Here is a 19,159-nt window from a genome sequence, read left to right on the forward strand (position 1 = left end):
AGTTTACGATCATGCCGTTTGGATTGAGTAATGCCCCAGCCGCTTTTATGGACTTGATGCATCGAGTATTCAAGGAGTATTTGGATCGGTTTGTTATCGTATTCATAGATGATATTTTGATTTACTCAAGGACTTGTGGGGAACATGAACAACATCCGAGAATAGTTCTACGGACCCTAAGAGAACACTCGCTTTACGCTAAGCTTAGTAAGTGCGAGTTTTGGCTTAATAAAGTAGCTTTCCTTGGTCATGTAGTTTCTGGAGATGGGATCTCAGTGGATCCTTCCAAGATTGAAGCGGTTATGAATTGGCCAAGACCAACGTCAGATTCCGAGGTTCGAAGTTTTCTAGGGTTGGCAGGTTACTACGGAAGGTTTGTGGAAAAGTTCTCCTCAATAGCTACTCCATTGACAAGGTTGACTAAGAAGGAAACGCGGTTTGAGTGGACAGATAAGTGTGAAAGGAGTTTTCAAGAACTTAAGCATAAGGCGACGACCGCACCGGTATTGACTATTCCTTCTGGTCCTGGAGGTTATGAGATTTATAGTGACGCGTCCCTAAAGGGGTTAGGATGCGTATTAATGCAGCATGGAAGAGTTGTTGCTTATGCATCACGACAGTTAAGACCTCATGAGATGAACTACCCAACGCATGATTTGGAGTTGGCGGCTATTATCTTTGCATTGAAGATCTGGAGGCATTATTTGTGTGGCGAAAGATTTCAGATCTATACAGATCATCAAAGCTTGAAGTATTTGTTTTCCCGGAAGGAGCTAAATATGAGGCAACGTCGATGGATGGAATTACTTAAAGATTATGATTGTGATATCCTATATCACCCTGGGAAGGCAAATAAGGTAGCGGATGCCCTTAGTAGAAAATCAAGCATCGCGCATTTGATGGTTAAGGAATGGACTTTACTTGAAGGAGTAAGGGATTCGAAATTCAAGTTCGAGGTTTGTCATCTTTCAAGTTTGATGGTTACCTTGAGGGTTGAACCCGAGATTCAAGAGAGGATTAAGGCATTGCAATCTACGGACCACGACATTCAAAAGATTTTGGAAATGGATGCAAATAAGAGGAAACCTGACTTTCAAGTATCCGAGGATCGGATCTTGAAGTTTCGTGGACGATTGTGCGTACACGACGATAAGGAGCTTAAGGAAAGGATTTTATCGGAAGCTCATCGAAGTAACTATAGTATTCATCCGGGTAGCACAAAGATGTATCAGAACTTGCGACAACACTACTGGTGGAACGGAATGAAGGTGGATGTAGCTAAGCACGTGGCAAAGTGTTTAACATGCCAACAAGTGAAAGCACAACATTGTAAGCCCGGTGGTATGCTGCAACCCTTGGAGATTCCCGAGTGGAAATGGGAACATATCACCATGGATTTCGTCATGGGTTTACCTAGAAGTCGGAGAGGGCATGATTCGATTTGGATAGTCGTGGATAGATTGACCAAGTCTGCACATTTCTCGGTCGTGCGAAAGGATTTCGCCATGGATAGATATGCAGAGTTATACATGCGCCAGATAGTTCGCCCGCATGGAGTCCCAAGTGACGATTACGTCGGATAGGGATCCTAAATTCACTGCGACTTTCCGGAAAAGTCTTCAAGATGCCATGGGAACAAAGCTGCAGTTTAGTACGGCATATCATCCTCAGACCGATGGACGATCTGAGAGGACAATTCAGACATTGGAGGATATGCTTCGTGCATGTGTAATAGATTTCAAAGGAGGTTGGGAAGAGCATTTGCATTTAGTAGAGTTCGCCTACAATAACAGTTACCAACTGAGCATCGGGATGGCACCATTTGAGGCATTGTACGGCAGAGCTTGCGGGACTCCGGTGTGCTGGGATGAGGTCGGTGAAAGAAGTATACTGGGTCCAGAATTAGTTGAACAATCTGTCGAGGCGGTGAAGGTTATTAGAGAAAGACTTAAGATCGCTCGTAGTCGCCAAAAGAGCTATGCTGATAAGCGACGTAGGCCTTTGGAATTTCAAGTAGGAGATCATGTCTTCCTTAAAGTGTCGCCAATGCGAGGACTATCTCGATTTGGAAAGAAAGGAAAGCTAAGTCCGAGGTATGTAGGTCCTTTCGAGATACTAGAAAGAATTGGAAATTTGGCATATCGCCTTGCCTTGCCCCCGAGTTTGTCACGAGTCCATAATGTATTTCATGTATCAATGTTGAGGAAGTACGAACCGAACCCGACTCATGTGCTGGATCATGAAATCATTGAAGTGGACGATAGAGTGTCTTATGTGGAAAGCCCAATTCGAATCGAAGACAGAAAGGAGCAAGTCCCGAGGAATAAGACGATTCCGCTAGTCAAGATAATCTGGGAGTACCATGGAATAGAAGGAGCCACATGGGAGAACGAGGACAAGATGAGGCGTCCGCACCCCCACTTGTTTTAGTAGTTGGATTGATGTAAATTTCGAGGACGAAATTTTTGTAAGAGGGGAAGAGTTGTGACATTCTGAAATCCGACCCTTTTGAAGTAATGAAATGTCATCAATGTATTTCAGTAAATCTCACTCGGAATTGATCACTCTTGAGTTAACTAACCAAAGGGGAATGGCTAACTGGGAAATGGGTACGTGGACCTAAGAACTTGACCATGGATCGACAATTTGGCCATAAGGGTTGTCGAGGGAAGGTTTAGCTATTGTAGGCCGATCCAGGAACGACTAAGGAACAAATTGCTAGCGTTATATAATTGGATCGCGGGTGATTCCGTTTGACCACAGTATAATTTGTGAACGTTCCTAAACCGTTTCCTGACGATCGCGTCCTTGGGAACTAATGATTGACCCTCGCAATCACATGACAACCAAGGTCGCCATAGCTTGAGTATGATACAAATCATAAGGTCGATACGCGTAACTCCTAAAGAGCCGCCCGTTAGTTTGAGATAAACCGAGTTGCAATCGATTGGGATTAGCCATTAATTTGGACTTCGAACTTGGGCATCGGACTTTTAAGGATCACAATATGAATATTTTAGACGTCGCCTCACCAAAGTCAATTAAGTTTACGGTTCGTCCCAAAATGATTAGAAAAGTGAGATATAGATGGAATTAGAAATTTCTCTTTTACCGTTGGATTAGAGCTCATTCCTCAAGTTAGATTAAAGGCAAAGTAGTCTTTAGACTTGAGTTGGATTTACAAGATTGCCTCTCTTGTTGTTATTTGCAAGAAGCCAAAAGTTTGAATTATTGATGTGACTCCCTAGACAACTCTCCTTAAAACCCTCAACCACCTAGTCTACTAAGCCCCCCCTCAAGTCAAAAGGCTAGTCTAAGACAACCCATCACCTCAATCTCTCATTCTTTCTCTTGGCTTTGGGAACAAGCTTTGGAGAAGCAAGAGCTCATTTTCACTCTCCCTCTCCCCTTTCTCACCACCATCTCCTTCTTGTTACCTTGTCCGTTGGTCACCGGGATGCCTCACCACCACCACCATCGACCACCCTCCTCCGCAAGAGCACCGTGAGCCTTGAACCGCCGTCCGCGAGCCGTTGAGAGCCCGCAAAGCCAAGCCAAAACAGCTGCTGCCCTTCACTGGAATTGTGGACTTGTAGGGCTGTTCTAAGGAGTTTCTTGAGTGGTTTCAAGGTAAGAAACTCCATACACCTCGCTTAGTATGTTAGACAACTTGTGGAAGAAGTTTGGAGTGGATTAAGAGGATTTAAGTGGCTGACTTCAAGCGTTTTCCTTGGATTGAATCAGCCCTCAAATCTGTTCCAGATCTGGTCGTGAAGTCTTGCCGCCCCTTGGTTGGCTTTTCAAGCTTCAATCTTGTGGTAAGTTGCTCTTAAACTTAGTCTAGGACTTTAGGTTACTAATGGATGGTTTAGAATTGGATTGGTAGGATTTTAGGATAGTTTTGTATGAAGAATGTGTGAAACCCGAGAGACCCGTTAATCCCGTTTTTCAGCGCGCGTCGAAATTGAAATGGCTCGTTCGAGGTCGTCTGGAGTCCGAATTGAGCTCCGTTTTCTCCCACACAACCGTAAGATCATGAGGAACATGATTCTGAGTTTGGATTGCTCAAAAAGAGATTATAAAAATGTCAGTTTTTCTGAGAGTAGGTCTGGATGTGGAACTCAGTGGGTGGATACCGTCGAGGATGCATGGACGTGGCTAAATTAACTTACTTGTCCTATATGTGTTTGGTCTTGAGGTGCCTTGTGGATTGATTACTTATCGTTATTATGTTTGGCTACGGTTTGCCAATGTGAATTGAGCATTTGGAATTGATTAGCTAAGTACCTTGTATTCGGTCATGAGGGATTGAAATGAGCGATTGACTGAATTGATAAATTGCTCCTAGTATGTTTGACATTATGATGTGGAACATGAATGAATCGATGTGTTTGGGGCATAGTGGACGAACCATGTGATGTCCTTTGTGATTGTGCAATTCATGTTTGCTCGAACCCGTGCTATGGTTAGTTGGTATGGCTTGTGTTGTTTAGGTCATGATTGACCTTGAAGTCAAGTTTGGCTAAGAGAACGAATTGATTATATATATGTGATCACATAATACCCTGAAGCGTGATACGCGGGGAATTGAATTTATCTTGAGGCGTTAAACGCGAGATAACGACTTGATGCGTGTTTACGCGAGTCTTAATATTTATAACGACTTGATGCGTGTTTACGCGAGTCTTAATATTTATAACGACTTGATGCGTGATTACGCGAGTCTTAATGCTTAAAATGGCCTGAAGCGTTATGATGCGGGCACTTGGCAATCTGATATCAATGGTTGGTATGTGATTGAGATATACGATAGGAAACACCTTTTATGATCTTGTGATTTGTGAAATGTCCAAGTACGAAGCTCGACCTTAAAACCGTAAAGTATGACTTAAATTGCGAACTTCTATCTTATGTTTGTAGTGTGCTTTTGTCGTTTTGCTTGTTGAGCAATTGTCCCTTTGAGTAGAATTACATGTTTTAGGAATTGTCTGGAGGTACTACTGGCCTGGTTTAGGTTTAGGAATAACTTGCTGAGATTTATTCTCACCCTGTCGTGGGATAACAATTTTCGGGTCCCAAATGATGAAGTCTCATGACCGCCATGGATTGGCTTTTGAAGATGCCCTTTTGAAGTAGATGAACCGTTAACCTTACTCGATTGTACTTCTTTTTGTAGTCTTAGAGAGCTGTTTTTATATTTGGGGTTGTGTTCGCCCGTATAGCTCTGTAAGGTTAAACTTCATCTACCTTGTTTTATTAAGAGAAGTTGTATTTTGAGAATTATCAAGTAGTAACTTTTGAAGTCAATTTGACGTTTTTAAGAAATGTATGGAGTAAGTTTTAAATCTCTCTTTTACATCCCGAGTCATTGTATTTCATTCCGTTGTATGGAGTGTAGTTCTCGCTTCCGCATGTGCTTATCATTTTAGGCTTAAGTTCGTTGCCGTTGGATCCCTGGGAAGTTTATAAATTTACGACCCGTGCGGGGTGTTGGCGTGCTCGTAAGGTTCGGGGCGTGACGGTCTTCGTGATTCGAGACCAAAATCATAAGAGCTATGTCGTTATGATTTGATAAAATGTCAAGATCGCAAGTGCATATGTTTACACGATCTGAGATTGTAATCATAAGAGCTATATCGTTATGATTTGATAAGATGTCAAGATCGCCAGTGCATATGTCTACACGACCTGACGGGAGAGGCATATTGCCCGATTTGAACAATATTTGAGAGGAGTACCACCGAATGGAATCGATAAGTACGAAAGGGGCATATATGCCTGAATTGAATTATAACAACTATCTTCGGACGAGTTGTTAATTTGCAAACGAGTTCGGAAAACTTACCCGGGTTCTCCGAACGAATAATCGAGGTAGATTGCTTGTATCGTACCTGTTTAATCACTTGAGATGAACATGATCAATTGTTAACACAACATGACACGTCCACAAATTCTTGAATTTTTTTTTGTTTACATTGCAAAGCTTCATTGGGGATTTGTCAATAAGGAAATCGATCTGATCCTTTTGACGAATTTGATCAAATCGAATGAGGAACCGCAAGTAAAAAGGACTTCTCACTCACTCTCATGAAAAATGTTTTGAAACCCGACCATTGATGTGGGTAAAGAAAACACTCGGAACTGTCATCATCACACTTGACAAGGGTCCGGGTATTCTCGCAATCAGTATAACCGGACCAATCTATGAGGTCTTTTACAAGGACTGTAATTCGGGTTTGGTCAAAGGGTTTATCAAAAGGGACTCATATGAGTCATTTTTGGCTTTGAAATGAAATGAGATTCTTGTCACCTGCATCGGATTTACAAGTCGGGAACCCCGCAAAATGAAGTAAAAATGATCTTGCTCGCACTTCTTCGAGCGATATTTATAAGCAATTCAAAATCCTACATTATCCCAAGTGCCCTAATATGAAGAGACTTTTGGTAATGGTTGTAATGTAGGTTTCGGGTAGGCCAAGAAATGAAAAGCTTATTTGCAACAAAGGGTGCATAATGATGATATGGTAACCATCTATTTGCTTAGAATGGTGTTCTTGCGGGCTCCCTGGGGAACATTCCAATGCGTCCAATTGAGATAGTCCTTCATTTCAGAGATTTTCCCGGGAGTTTTTTCCTCTTTTCTTTTATAGGAAATGGCCCCCCTCTTCTCTTTCTTTTTTAGGCCGCATTTCTCTTTTTTTTCTTTTTCCTATTTTTTTTGGGATTTTGGGATGCTCAAAATTTTGCCCATTGTTTTCTCTTTTTTTTTTGAGTGGTAAGCCTTTGCTTTTCTTACTCCCTTCTCTCGCCTCTCTTTTTGATTTTTTTTTTCAAAAGGAAGGAAGGGGTCTCGTCTAGGTCCTGCATGTTTTGTTGGCAAATCTTTCGAGTTCAAGTTTGCCTCAAAGCATTTTGCTCATTTGCTAGATGATCCGAAATGATTCCTCGCTAGGATGATCACCAATTGGGTTACGAGAAATGAATCCGCCGCTCAAATTGGGTTTACAAAGGGATAAATGTGTAAGATGTAGAGAATGAAACGCTCTTCGTCATGCTTAAGACACTTGGACTAATACAGAATTCACATGCAATAAATACACTCAAAGATTGATGCAAGTGAGAGCAAGAAAATTTTACTCATTCCTTGATCCGAGAATTGCCCCGGTGTGGGGTTGTTCCCGATAGGGGCATGAAATGAAACGCCGTTCAAAGGGGTTTAAGCAAAAAGTAACCTTCAATGTTTGGATGGAGGAAATGAATGCCTCGTATAATCTTGGTCATCATACTTCTCGCGAGATAACCCTTTACCTTGTTAGTATGGAAACTCTCTCTTGTAACTGGGAATTATGATGTAGACGTGTATATGAAATGGCTTGCCTTTCATCATCTTGATATTCCTCATTCAACATGATCGGTTTAGCATAATCAAAGAAATTTCCTGATCGAAAACCTCCCACATTGAAGATTAACAATGCGAACAGAAACAATTCAAGTACAAGCATAATGCATGAACATTCATTAGATGAATTGTAACTTGATTAAAATGTCGGAGCAAATCAAGCATAATATTTCTTTACAACATCAGAATTGACAACGTTGGTAAAAACACGACCATCCATCTCGGTCAAAATCAAAGCGCCTCTCGGGAATACCTTCTTCACAACATACGGGCCACTATATTTTGGAGCGAACTTCCCTTTTGCAAGTGGAACAATGGACAATAATTTTCGCAGGACAAGGTCACCAACCTGGAAGTGTCGAGGCCGAACCTTTTTGTTGAAGGATTTAGCAACCCTTTGCTGATAGCACGGGCCGTAACATACGGCCCTAAGCCGCTTTTCATCGATCAAATTTAATCGGTCCATCCTCTGTTGGATCCAATCGGCCTCGATCGGCTTGACTTGAGATAGGACCCGTAAGGAAGGAATCTCCACCTCGGCCGGTAACACCGCTTCTATCCCGTATACAAGAGAGTACGAGGTTGCCCCAGTAGATGTTCGAATCGAAATCCGATACGCCATGAGGGCAAACGGCGACCTCTCATGCCGGTCGTGATAATTCTCAGCTGTCTTAGCTAAGATCTTCTTCTTGTTCTTGTTGGCTGCTTCCACCACCCCATTCATCTAGGGACGGTATGGAAAAGAGTTCAGATGCTTGATCTTGAATTCCTTGAACAGATCATCGACCTACTTGTTGTTCAGGTTTGAACCATTGTCGGTGATTATAGCTTCGGGCGAACCGTATCGCGCGATAATGTCTCGACGGATGAATTTCACAACATTCCGAGCCGTGATCGCCACGTATGATGTAGCTTCGATCCATTTAGAAAAATAGTCAATGGCGACAAGAATAAATCGATGCATGTTAGATGCTTTAGGATTAATAGGACCGATCACGTCAATGCCTCACATAGAAAATGGCCATGGTTCGGACAATTGATGCAGCTCCTTCGGAGGAACGTTAATCCTGTCACCATGAATCTTGCATTTGTGATAGCTCCGGACATGTTGAATACAATCGCTTTCTAAGGTGAGCCAGTAATAGCCCAACCTCATGATCTTCTTGGCTAGCATGTGTCCGTTCATGTGCGGACCACAAATTCCTTCATTCATCTCCATCATTAGGCGGACTGCTTCGGTGGAATCTATACACCTTAGAAGGACCGAATCGAACGATCATTTGTATAAACTCTCTCCGCTCGGAAAAAATTTCGAGGCCATCTTCTTTATGTACCTTTGGTTGGATGCGGTACTTTTCTCTCGGAAACTCCCGCTTCGAATGTAAGTCTTAATATCATGGTACCATGGCTTGCCGTCGAGTTCATCGGTCATAGCCATACAATATGTTGGCTTCCTTAGTACCTCGATCTTCAATGGCTCAATCTCAAGTCCATTAGTGACTTGTAACATTGAAGATAGGGTAGCCAAAGTATCGGTGAACCGATTGTGAGTTCTAGGTAAATACTCGAACGAGATATCGTGAAACTCCTCTACTAATTCATCCAGATATTCGTGGTAGGGCAGCAGTTTGGCATCCCGAGTTTTCCATTTTCCAACTATTTGGAGGATAATCAACGCCGAATCCCCAAATACCTTGAGTCGAGTAACTCCCATCTTGATCGCGGCCTACAAGCCAAGGATGCACGCATCATATTCTGCTATATTATTTGTGCAAGAGAATACCGGTTTCTTTGCCACACGATAATGTCGACCACCCGAATATATCAAAACAGCGCCCGTGCATGATCCCGATAAATTGACGGTTCCGTTAAAATACATAGTCCAGATATAATCCTCCATCGCCATGATTCGATCCTCAGAATGATAGGCATCATCATCTCGCCCCGGATTTTCGGCTAGAACATCCGCTTAAGCTCACGAATAGCCTTGACTTTAGAAGGGTCGACTTCAATACCTTTGCTTGCTTACCATGAATCGAGCGGCTTGCCCGAGCTGGTCCCAAAGACACATTTGGCGGGGTTGAGGCGTAACTTAAACTTTCGGAGTTTGTCGAACAATTTCTTTAGCGTTTCAACGTGATCTTCTCCATGCCTTGTCTTTGCTATCATGTCATTGACGTAAACCTCAATCTCATTATGCATCATATCGTGGAAAAGGGCAACCATGGCCCGTTGGTAAGTAGTCCCAGGCGTTTCGAGACCGAACGGCATCACCCGGTAATGGAACATCCCCCATAGTATGGTGAAAGTGGTTTTCAACTTGTCATTAACATTCATCGGGATCCGATTATACCCGGAGAAACCATCCATGAATGAAAACAGGTTCAAACGTTGCGGATCGTCAACGAGTACATCGATATACGGGAGGGGAAAATCGTCTTTAGGATCGGCCTTGTTCAAATCTCGATAATCGATACAAACCCGAATGCGCCCATCTTTCTTCATGACAAGGACTATGTTAGCGACCCAATCGGAATATTCTATAGTCTCAATGAATCCGACATTAAGCAACTTCATGACCTCCTCTTTGATCTTTTGTACCAATTATGGTCCGGCCCTTCGTGATTTTTGCACCAATGACTTAGCCGAAGGATCGATCAGCAAGCAATGTTCGACAATGGAACGGTCGAGACCGGGCATATCTATATAGGACCAAGCGAAAACGTCCCGGTAATCATTCAAGAGCTTGATCAAGCGCTCAAACGTTTCTGGGGAAAGGTTCACCCCTATCTTAACCTCTTTAGGATTTTCCTCATCGCCCAAATTGATTGGCATAGTTTCCTCACCAATTAGAGGTTTAAGCGTTTCGTGCTGCTTGAAGTCTTGACGTATTTCCTTGCAATCGGGAGTGAACTCGTCTAAGTCGTATACTCCGAAATCCACTGGGTCTCCCTCTTCCCATTTACCCTCGAAACAAAAAGTAGTAAAATCGGGAGGACAAACGGGGTTTAAACAATCGATGCGTTGCGTTTCTTTGCAAATCGAGCACCTTTAGCCACGTTTTAATTTTCGAAGACCCTGGGACGAGAACTCTTGACGGAGTCCAACCCTCGGTGCTTACCATGAATGACGGATTGTTCAATCGTTGGTTATTGTCATTGGATTGGTTTGGGATACTCCGACAAGATTTCAAAGATTATAATAAAAATTGTCTGTAATTTTATTGATATCAAATCAATGAATTACATCTTATTAAAAGGGAAGTACGACATTGAATCAAAATCCTACGAGAGCAATGTGACCTAAAAGAAAGCAGGAAATGTCCCACGCAGGGGAACATGAAAATAAATAAGCAAGTGTTACTCGAAACCAATCCCTCCAAGCAGATCGTCAAACGTGGCGTTGACGGATAGCCTCGGGAGTTCACGTGCTATATTAAGCTCTTCTTCAAATGCGCCATCAACCTCTATGGTCTCTTCCAATGCAGAAGCAATGTGAGATTATCGAACTAGCCAGCAAGGTTGAGGTCCTCATCCTTTTTGTCTAGCATCATCGGATCGGCATCTTGGCATTCTAGGAATACTATTCCTAGATCGTCTTCAAACCGACTCAACTCATTGAAACCACCGGTCACTTCAGCTAATCGGAAGGTAGTGTACAAGGGCGGTGGCAAAGGGCTGCGTTCTTCCCGACTCCGACCCGTTGTATATCGCTTGTCACGCCCGAGGCGATTATACCCTCGATATCCCAAACCACTTGTATGGGACTGCTCTTTAAGTTTGATCGGGGTGCGGATCCCTTGGCTGTGCCGACCTAAACCCATGCCAGGCTCAAAACCACAATTGACTATTACTTTTGCCACTATAAGAGATGTGGATGACACTTTCGGAATGGATAAAGGGCTCTCCGGAGATGCATGAATGGTGTATACTATCTCTAAAGCGTGGTAAGAATCTTCTTCATCATGAATCGGCTCAATGTAAAGGATGGCCGTTTCATTGAAAATCCGATGATCTTCCTCTCCGTGGACAATCACCAACTTCTGCTCAACCACAAACTTAATTTTCTGATGAAGGCTCGATGGAACAACCCCGGCGTTATGAATCTAAGGAAGGCCTAGGAAAAGGTTAAAGGCTTAAGGAATATCCAGTACCTGGAAGAGAACGTTAAGCAAAGAAGGTCCGATCTGAATCTCCAAGTTGATGTACCCCAGCACATCCTTCTTCACGCCATCGAATGACCGGACGGAAGTCTTGGCCGTCTACAACCTGGCCAGGTGGATTCCAAGACGATTCAATGTGGCTAATGGGCAAATATTCAGTGCCAACCCGTTGTCAATAAGTACCCGAGCAATGTGAGTTTGCTTGTGTTTGATCGTTATGTACAAAGCTTTATTATGACCCCGCCCCTCGAGCGGAATCTCATCGTCGGTGAATGCAACTTGATCCTTTAGAAGGATTGTCCCTACAAAATTCTCTAGTTTGTCTTGCTCAATATTCTCGAGTACGTGAATTTGATCAAGTACCTTTATTAAGGACTCTCGATGTTTCTCAAATGATTGCAGAAGTTCAAGCGGGGACACCTGAGCCGGTGACTTCCGCAAGCGGTCGACAATGCTATAGTCACTCGCCTTGATTACAGCCAAAAATTCCTTAGCATCTTTCTCAACGACTTGCTTAGTCGGTTGGTTATTATTATAAGCACGTCATGATCTTGTTACCGGGGCAAGATCGTAGGACCAATGGACCGCATTGTCACTAACCTACGGAAAAGGTCGGGGCGAGGCAATGACGATTCCGAGTTCATCATCCTCTGCATCTTCTAAGGCGGGCATGTCTCGCCAACTCGGGTCATTCTTGATCAAGTTAGTCACATCAGCATCTTCTACCCGTGACACTCGAAAGGTCCCGGGTTGGGTCAAAGCTGCAAGCTCTTAGTCCCGATCAATGATAATCTGGGATATAATGGCCACCGTCCCGACCTGACTTGCCTAGACTATGAATCCGTTCTTCATGAGACCGGAGACCTTTTCCTTCAACCGATCGAGCGATATCAATTCACCGACCTTATAATATCTTACCCCGATTAGAGCGTCGAGAACATCGGCTACTTCAATCTTGACAGCACCAACCCGCCTGATTCCTAGCTCGAATACATCATTAACTTTATTTAAATGATCCGGCAAAGGATTATTCTGGACATTCGCTTGTTTGTTGCCTTGGAACGAGAATGCCTTAGAATCGAGTAGATCTTGGATCCGATGCTTCAATACGAAACAGCCGTCGGTGTCATGTCCAGGCTCCCCATAGTGGTAATCACATTTTTTCGATGGATCATATCTCGGCGAGCTCGTGTTACTAGGTCGCAGAGGCTCGGAAGTCAATAAGCCTCTCTTACGTAGGACCACGAGTACCTGCGATGGGGTTCCTAGTAGAGGGGTAAACTACCGAGGGGACCGTAGATTCCCTTTTTGTCATTGCGCGTTGAAATTAGCCTGCTGCTGATTAGGAATCTGCACGACTGGCGTCTGGATCGTGGGCTTTTGGCCGTAGGTCATGTTGACCTGTGGGACCGGCTCCTTGTCTTTCCTTACCGCAAACCTCTTGGTTATCATGGCGGCATCACCGTACCAACCTTTATTCAGCTATTGCGATGAGATAGCTGAATGACATGGCAGCAGATCCCAAAATTCAAGTTCTCATAACTTGCGGCGGGGTGGAAACAAACAATTTCATGAGCTCCCTCTCGGGAGGGACCGGTTTCAGCTAAGATGGTACGTTCCTCTACTTGGCGGCATACTGCTTGATCGTTTCCCCTTTCTTCATCTCAAGCTGCTCAAGATCTTCTACGATGGTGAGCACGTCCAAGTTAAAGCTAAAATGTTTGACGAAACCATTAGCGGCCTTCTCCCAATCATCCATCCGATAGATCTCGTAGTCCGTATACCATCTCATGGCAGCTTCTTTTAGACTAGCCTGGAAAGTTTGAACCATTAGGGGGTCGTTGGTTGCATGCTTGTTCATTCTTGTCTGGTACATCCGGACGTGTTGGACCGGGTTGGAAGTCCCATCATACTTCTCGAAGTCGGGCATCTTGAACTTTTTTGGCACCGTGACCTTTGAAAAGACAGACGTGTCAATTTGATGTATGCTGTGCGTTCCTTCCACCTCACGGATCCATTGCTCCATTTGGGCCAATAACTTGGCCATTTCATCATACGGTCCCATAGCCACGGGGCTGGCTTGGGAGACGAGAGCTGGTGATAGGGCGTTCGAGCTAGCACCAGCAATGACAACATCCTTTAGTGGCATAGTGTAACCGGGGACGTACTCGGAAACCTTCTCGGGATTGCTTGCGGGAGGAGTCGGGAGAGGCGTCGTTCGAGGTGTTGGACCGATCGGGTGATTAGTACAAGCAACAGTAGCGGCCATCATGCGTTCCATCATTTGGCTCATCGTACCCTCAAACCTCTAGTTCATAGCCTCGAATTGCTCCCCTTGAGCTTCCTAGACCGCGTTGTTGATTTCAGCCTTGTATGCCATTTTCTTAGCCGGAGATCGGGTAACTCGTGGGGAACCTGTGATAGATTACCTGCAAAGGAGGGTCATATGATGAGTATAATGCATGAGAGACGTTGAGTCGATCCATGGCTATACTAGACTCATAAGCACTTGACTCGTGACCCTAACCTACGGGTTCCAGCCTTGTCGGGTTTCGGGAAATTATTCATGAAAAATCATCCGATGGTGAAAATGGTGTGAAAATTTACCAGCTTATAGCCAAGAGGCTGATAAACAGCTTTTGTGTTGGATGATCGAGTAGATCTGAGCGGATCAAATCAGTTGAATGTGTCTTTGCGAAAAATTATGTTCAGAAAACTGTTTCGTGCACCTGCTGTTAAAAGAACGAAGGGGTCCCTGAAACTGAGAATTTAATTCCCAAATTTTGTAGGCTATTAGTTGAGACATCAACCTACAACTTTCATGTTTGGTGGTTTAACAGAGGAGACCGTTCATTGAGGGTAAATCGCGAAATGGTTATGGAGTCTGAAAAACGTGTGAAATTCCAGCTTGCTCTATCCCAACCATTAATTCGATATTAAATAGGAAATGCATCAGATCGCCACAAAATTTTCCAACGTGATAGATTAGAATCCTGTGAACATCTTTCATTGGAGACTCAGAGACTAAATCCATCTTGAAACTGGTGTAAAAATTCGAAAACTTCCCGCAGGTCAGACTAAAACAGAACTGAATAACTGGACGAAAGTATGATCGAACCCAAAATCTGACAAAAATCCATAACATGAGACCTAGGAAAGTAAGAAATAACATAATGACACGACTCGACAAAAGCCTATCACTTCGAGGGCCCGGCTCCATCCTTTGATCGCTTTGGTTGGGAACCGGCTTGAGCCTTCGGACGCTTGATTGTCTTTTGTGCCACGGCGATCTCTTCATGGGCCTCGGCCAATGAACGCCTCAACTCATTGTTTGTGTAACCGGTTGGGGTGACATCAGGAAGCTTCGAACGCCAATCTTCGGGAATGGAATGTTGCAACCGATATTCTCTGGTGGATCGATAAGCTTCTTCAGCGGGCTCCAAAGGCTTCCTCGAAAAACTAAGCTTGATTGGTTGACTCGCGGCCCATAGGTAACGGGTGTTGACAACTGTCTGCTCATGATCCATCGTCAAGTCTTCAAGGTTCAGTTGGGTTTGGACGGACGGTAAAGGCGGAGGCATCTTCTGAACGCATCCGAAGCGGCGAACAACTCGAGGTGGATAATACTCAACTATCCCCGTAAAGCCCAGAAAGGGGACCAGCCCGACGCGATTAGAAGCAAGACGAGCCTCCTTACATTGGAACCAGTTAGCATGCCATTGGAGAGACTTAGCGGACGGAGCCCTCACGAGTTTTATCCATTCAGAAAAATGATAGTCGTGGGTATTAGATTGCTTTTCTTTGTAAATAACCAACGGAGGTGCGGAGTTTCTCAAGAAATCAGTTGATACAAGCTCCTTACATTCCTTAATATGCGACAGAAACCATACTTGCAAAAGCTCAGCAGGGGCCCTAAGGACTTTAGACTTGCCCCGCCTAAAATTATTCGGAGAAATGACGGTTTCAGCCAGGATGGTATGCACAAAATTCCTTTCCTCACAAACCTGTTGGACAAAGTGTGCTAGACGGGGAATGAAAGAATTTTTATAATGAGGAAAAATGAGCAAACCAAAGAAAGCCAGTAAAAAGATATTGCCCTTTTGCAGTGATCGGGTTTTGTTAAAACAGTCTATGAGGAAAGTAAACGAGCAATATCCATAATTTGCTTTTAAAATTTTTTGCACAACTGACAAATCGACCATTAAAAACTCAGCTAGAACCCGTAAGGCATCCGCTTTGAAGTACGGGCTAATGAGTTCGGCGTCGAGAGACTTACCAATGAGCATGCTATACTCTTCCAATGTAGGGCGAGCTCATGCTTACCGAGCAAGAAAGTAGCCATCCGAGGGACCCAACAGTGAGCAAGGGCCTGGATCATACCGACACGAACATGAATATTGAGAAGATGAATGAGCTTCCCTAGTCGACTCTCCATGTAATGGCGTGCAACCTCATCAAGTTGTGGGAGCCAGTTAACCAAATCCTTCTTCGTCACCGTGACAATACGAATATTGTCGTGCCCCATGAAGTGATAGACTAACAAGACGACACACATAATAAGACAAGATGCCTAATAGCCATGGATCGACTCATAATAAAAAACGCATAGACGAAAGGATGCTCATGATATCGTAGACAAGCAAGATGGCATATGCATGCTTTATTAGCGAGATTTTTAGAGCCTTCAAGAGTGAGCTTGACTTAACGATTTAAGCCGTGTTTTCGCCCTTTTAAGCTTAGGGAATGTTAAGAAAAGCCTCTCGTGCCCGCAGATTCATGCCTGAACGGGGAATCTTAACACGGTCGGGGTCAAGGGTAAGAACGCCCATTCCTCCATCCCGAGGTCGGGCAGATTCTTACCCCGACACCATCCTAGGTTCGTCTAACATTTTAAGGTCAAATGCAATGTCATGAATCATGCATAACGAGTACAATCCATCGGATCAAACATGTTATAAAAAGCATAAAAATAATGAAAAAAATAACTAAAAATACAAAGAAATTTCCGGAAACCCATCAAGACGATCCCGAATCGCTAAAATCCATCGTACCTCATCGCCAATAGGAATGACTTATGTTTAGAACGCCATTTCCGTGCAGCCCACAAAATTTGAGCTTATTCTGAGCTCGCCAACCGCTAATTTAATGTCGCCCAACAAAACTTAACGAAGGGCAAAATAGCCCAAAAAAATTAATCCAATCACCACAAACGATTACAATACATACCAAGGCAAATAGTCAAAAGTAACATACACAATTATAGGACAGCAGATGAGTCTTAACCCTACTGAGCTACAGAAATATATACAACCCCATACTTCGGGGCGGCTCACTAAGACCTCAAAAGGGGTACCGGGTCAGATAAGGTTAACTTCTCATCTACTCCAAAAGACTACCCTCATAACCTGGCCTTGGTATCCGTAAAACTCCATCACTTGGGACCCGAAAGTGGTTCCCACAACGGGGTGAGATATAAATCTCAGTGAATCAAACCTAAGCTCGGTTAGGACACCGATTCGCCTATAACATCCTAACACAAGGATCATAAAACCACGATATAAACATATGTCTAGCAATCATACCACATGGCATTAATCATCCACATGCATACTTACTAGCCTTCAGCCACACATAATGCAATGCTTGACTCAACTCAACCGTCACATCGGACAACCAACCGAACACGCATCACACTCACAAGTATGCATTGGACACCACACAAGTCCATTTATTAACGATGATCGCGCCCTTGGCACCACAGTAATGAGGATCCACGCGATCGGCATGATCGACTCTCACAATTAATGCGATCCCGCACTCTTCCGGCGGGACCGGGCTACGTTCCTTTTCCCTCTCGGCAACGGCTACTACAAGCGGTGTATCCAATGCACCCTACACGGCACGGCAAGTAGGCATCCCTATACTGGGCTTCGGTCCATCACAAGTTGCGACCAGCATCCAATAATCCCTTAAAATCGTACGTACCATACAAGGCATGAATTATCGTGCTTCTGGCAAGTCGTGTGGTTCCAAAAAAATGGTACGGTGTGTACTATGTATACGATACGAACTTGCTAGGAAAAACCCATCATCGTTCCTTCATATGACCATATAGCACGCCCGACACATCAATCAATTTATTCTCTTTGATTTAGGCCGGATGCTCACACAAACGTGCTCAAAGACTCGACCCAAGGCCATTTTCATGCTAAAATATGTCTTTGATCTTGAACACGATCATATGCATATGCAGACTACCAAATAGATACTGCAAAGACACACGGGACGATTAATTCCCAAACGAACGCCAATTCACTCAACGAGCATTCAGGGTACTCAAATCAACATTTCAACGCAGCGATCCGCCCAAACAAAGTCATCAATTCAACACGAATAAACCAATTCGATTAGGCCACATAAATGCTCAATTTCGTGCCAAAGTCATTGATTAGCCAATTCGATTTATAATCACCAATTGATCGCTCGTCCTTAACCTATCGCTCGCTCGCGATCAAATCACAACATACAGTCAAATTCTTCTAACATCAATTAGCCATAGAAAATTCTAATTTAATCGACTATGGCCATTTACCATAAACCGGATTTCTAACTAATCCGACCATAATCAAATCTACCTAAATTCCCTACCGACTAGCTAACTAATCCCGGCCGCAATTAGCGCCCTAACCACGATTTTCGAGGCCAAGGCCAAAAATCACTATTCACGCACGAAAAATACTGTTCACACCGGAAACATTGTTCACCGGCGGCACTGTTTCAGCGACACTGTTCACCGCCGAAATAGTGACGAGTTCGGCAGTGAAATCGTTGCAAACGGCAGCGACTTAGCGATTAGAGGTCCGGTGAGCGACGGAGGCTGAAAAACGGAATCAACTGAGGTAAAAACAGGGGAAACCGGGCTGAGTTGGGGGAAAAATCGATCTCACGGGCTGAGGCGAGATTGGGGAAGGCTGGGAGACTCACCAACAGGTCGAGGACGACCTTCGGGACCAACTGGGGGCGGCGGACGGCGGCCGAGCAGTGGCTGGACGTAACCGCGCAGCAAACAAAGGAAAAACCGGCAGAACATGGGAGGTTCGATCGGGCTCAAATCGAGCTCCACGGGCGGCGGCCGGCCACCACAAGCTTCAAGGGACGAGATAGGACACTAAGGAGGTCGTTGGTGGCGGTGGTGAGCGGCGAAAGGCGGCGGAGACGGCCGGAACACCAGCTGCAACTCATGCGACGAAAAACAGGGTAGGCGGGTTTCAGATCTGTTCAGGGGCTGTTCGCGGCGGTCCGAGGCAGTGCACGGCAGTGGGTCGAAGTCTGGAGGTTTAAGGGAAGGTGATGTGGTGGTGGGTGGTGGTCGGAAGTGGTGCGGAGTGGCTGGAGCAGCCCGGGCAGCCCACGGACGCGAAACAGAGTAGTCCGGCGTCGGGGCTGTTCTGGGCTTTCCGGCGGGTCTGCGGCGACAGGAGGTGGAGGCGGTGAGGTTGCGGAGGAGGCTAGTGGTCGGAGGAAGCAGTGGCACGGGCGGTGGTCGCACGTAAACCGCTGAAGGAGGTGAAACCGTGCGGGTGGGCTGTTCGTTCGTG

The 19,159-nt window shown here is 44.6% G+C and overlaps 2 protein-coding genes across 2 annotated transcripts in view; both read right to left on the reverse strand.

Moving 5' to 3' along the window:
- LOC115748459 (putative disease resistance protein RGA4) overlaps positions 1–19,159 on the reverse strand; it is a 247,340-nt gene that overhangs the window by 218,563 nt on the left and 9,618 nt on the right. The window lies entirely within an intron of this gene.
- The window catches only part of LOC115744916 (glutamine synthetase leaf isozyme, chloroplastic), a 645,880-nt gene that overhangs the window by 105,249 nt on the left and 521,472 nt on the right, over positions 1–19,159 (reverse strand). The gene's annotated exons all lie outside the window — the stretch shown is intronic.

This window comes from Rhodamnia argentea, chromosome 6 (assembly GCF_020921035.1).
Source record: "Rhodamnia argentea isolate NSW1041297 chromosome 6, ASM2092103v1, whole genome shotgun sequence".
NCBI classification, from domain to species: Eukaryota; Viridiplantae; Streptophyta; class Magnoliopsida; order Myrtales; family Myrtaceae; genus Rhodamnia; species Rhodamnia argentea.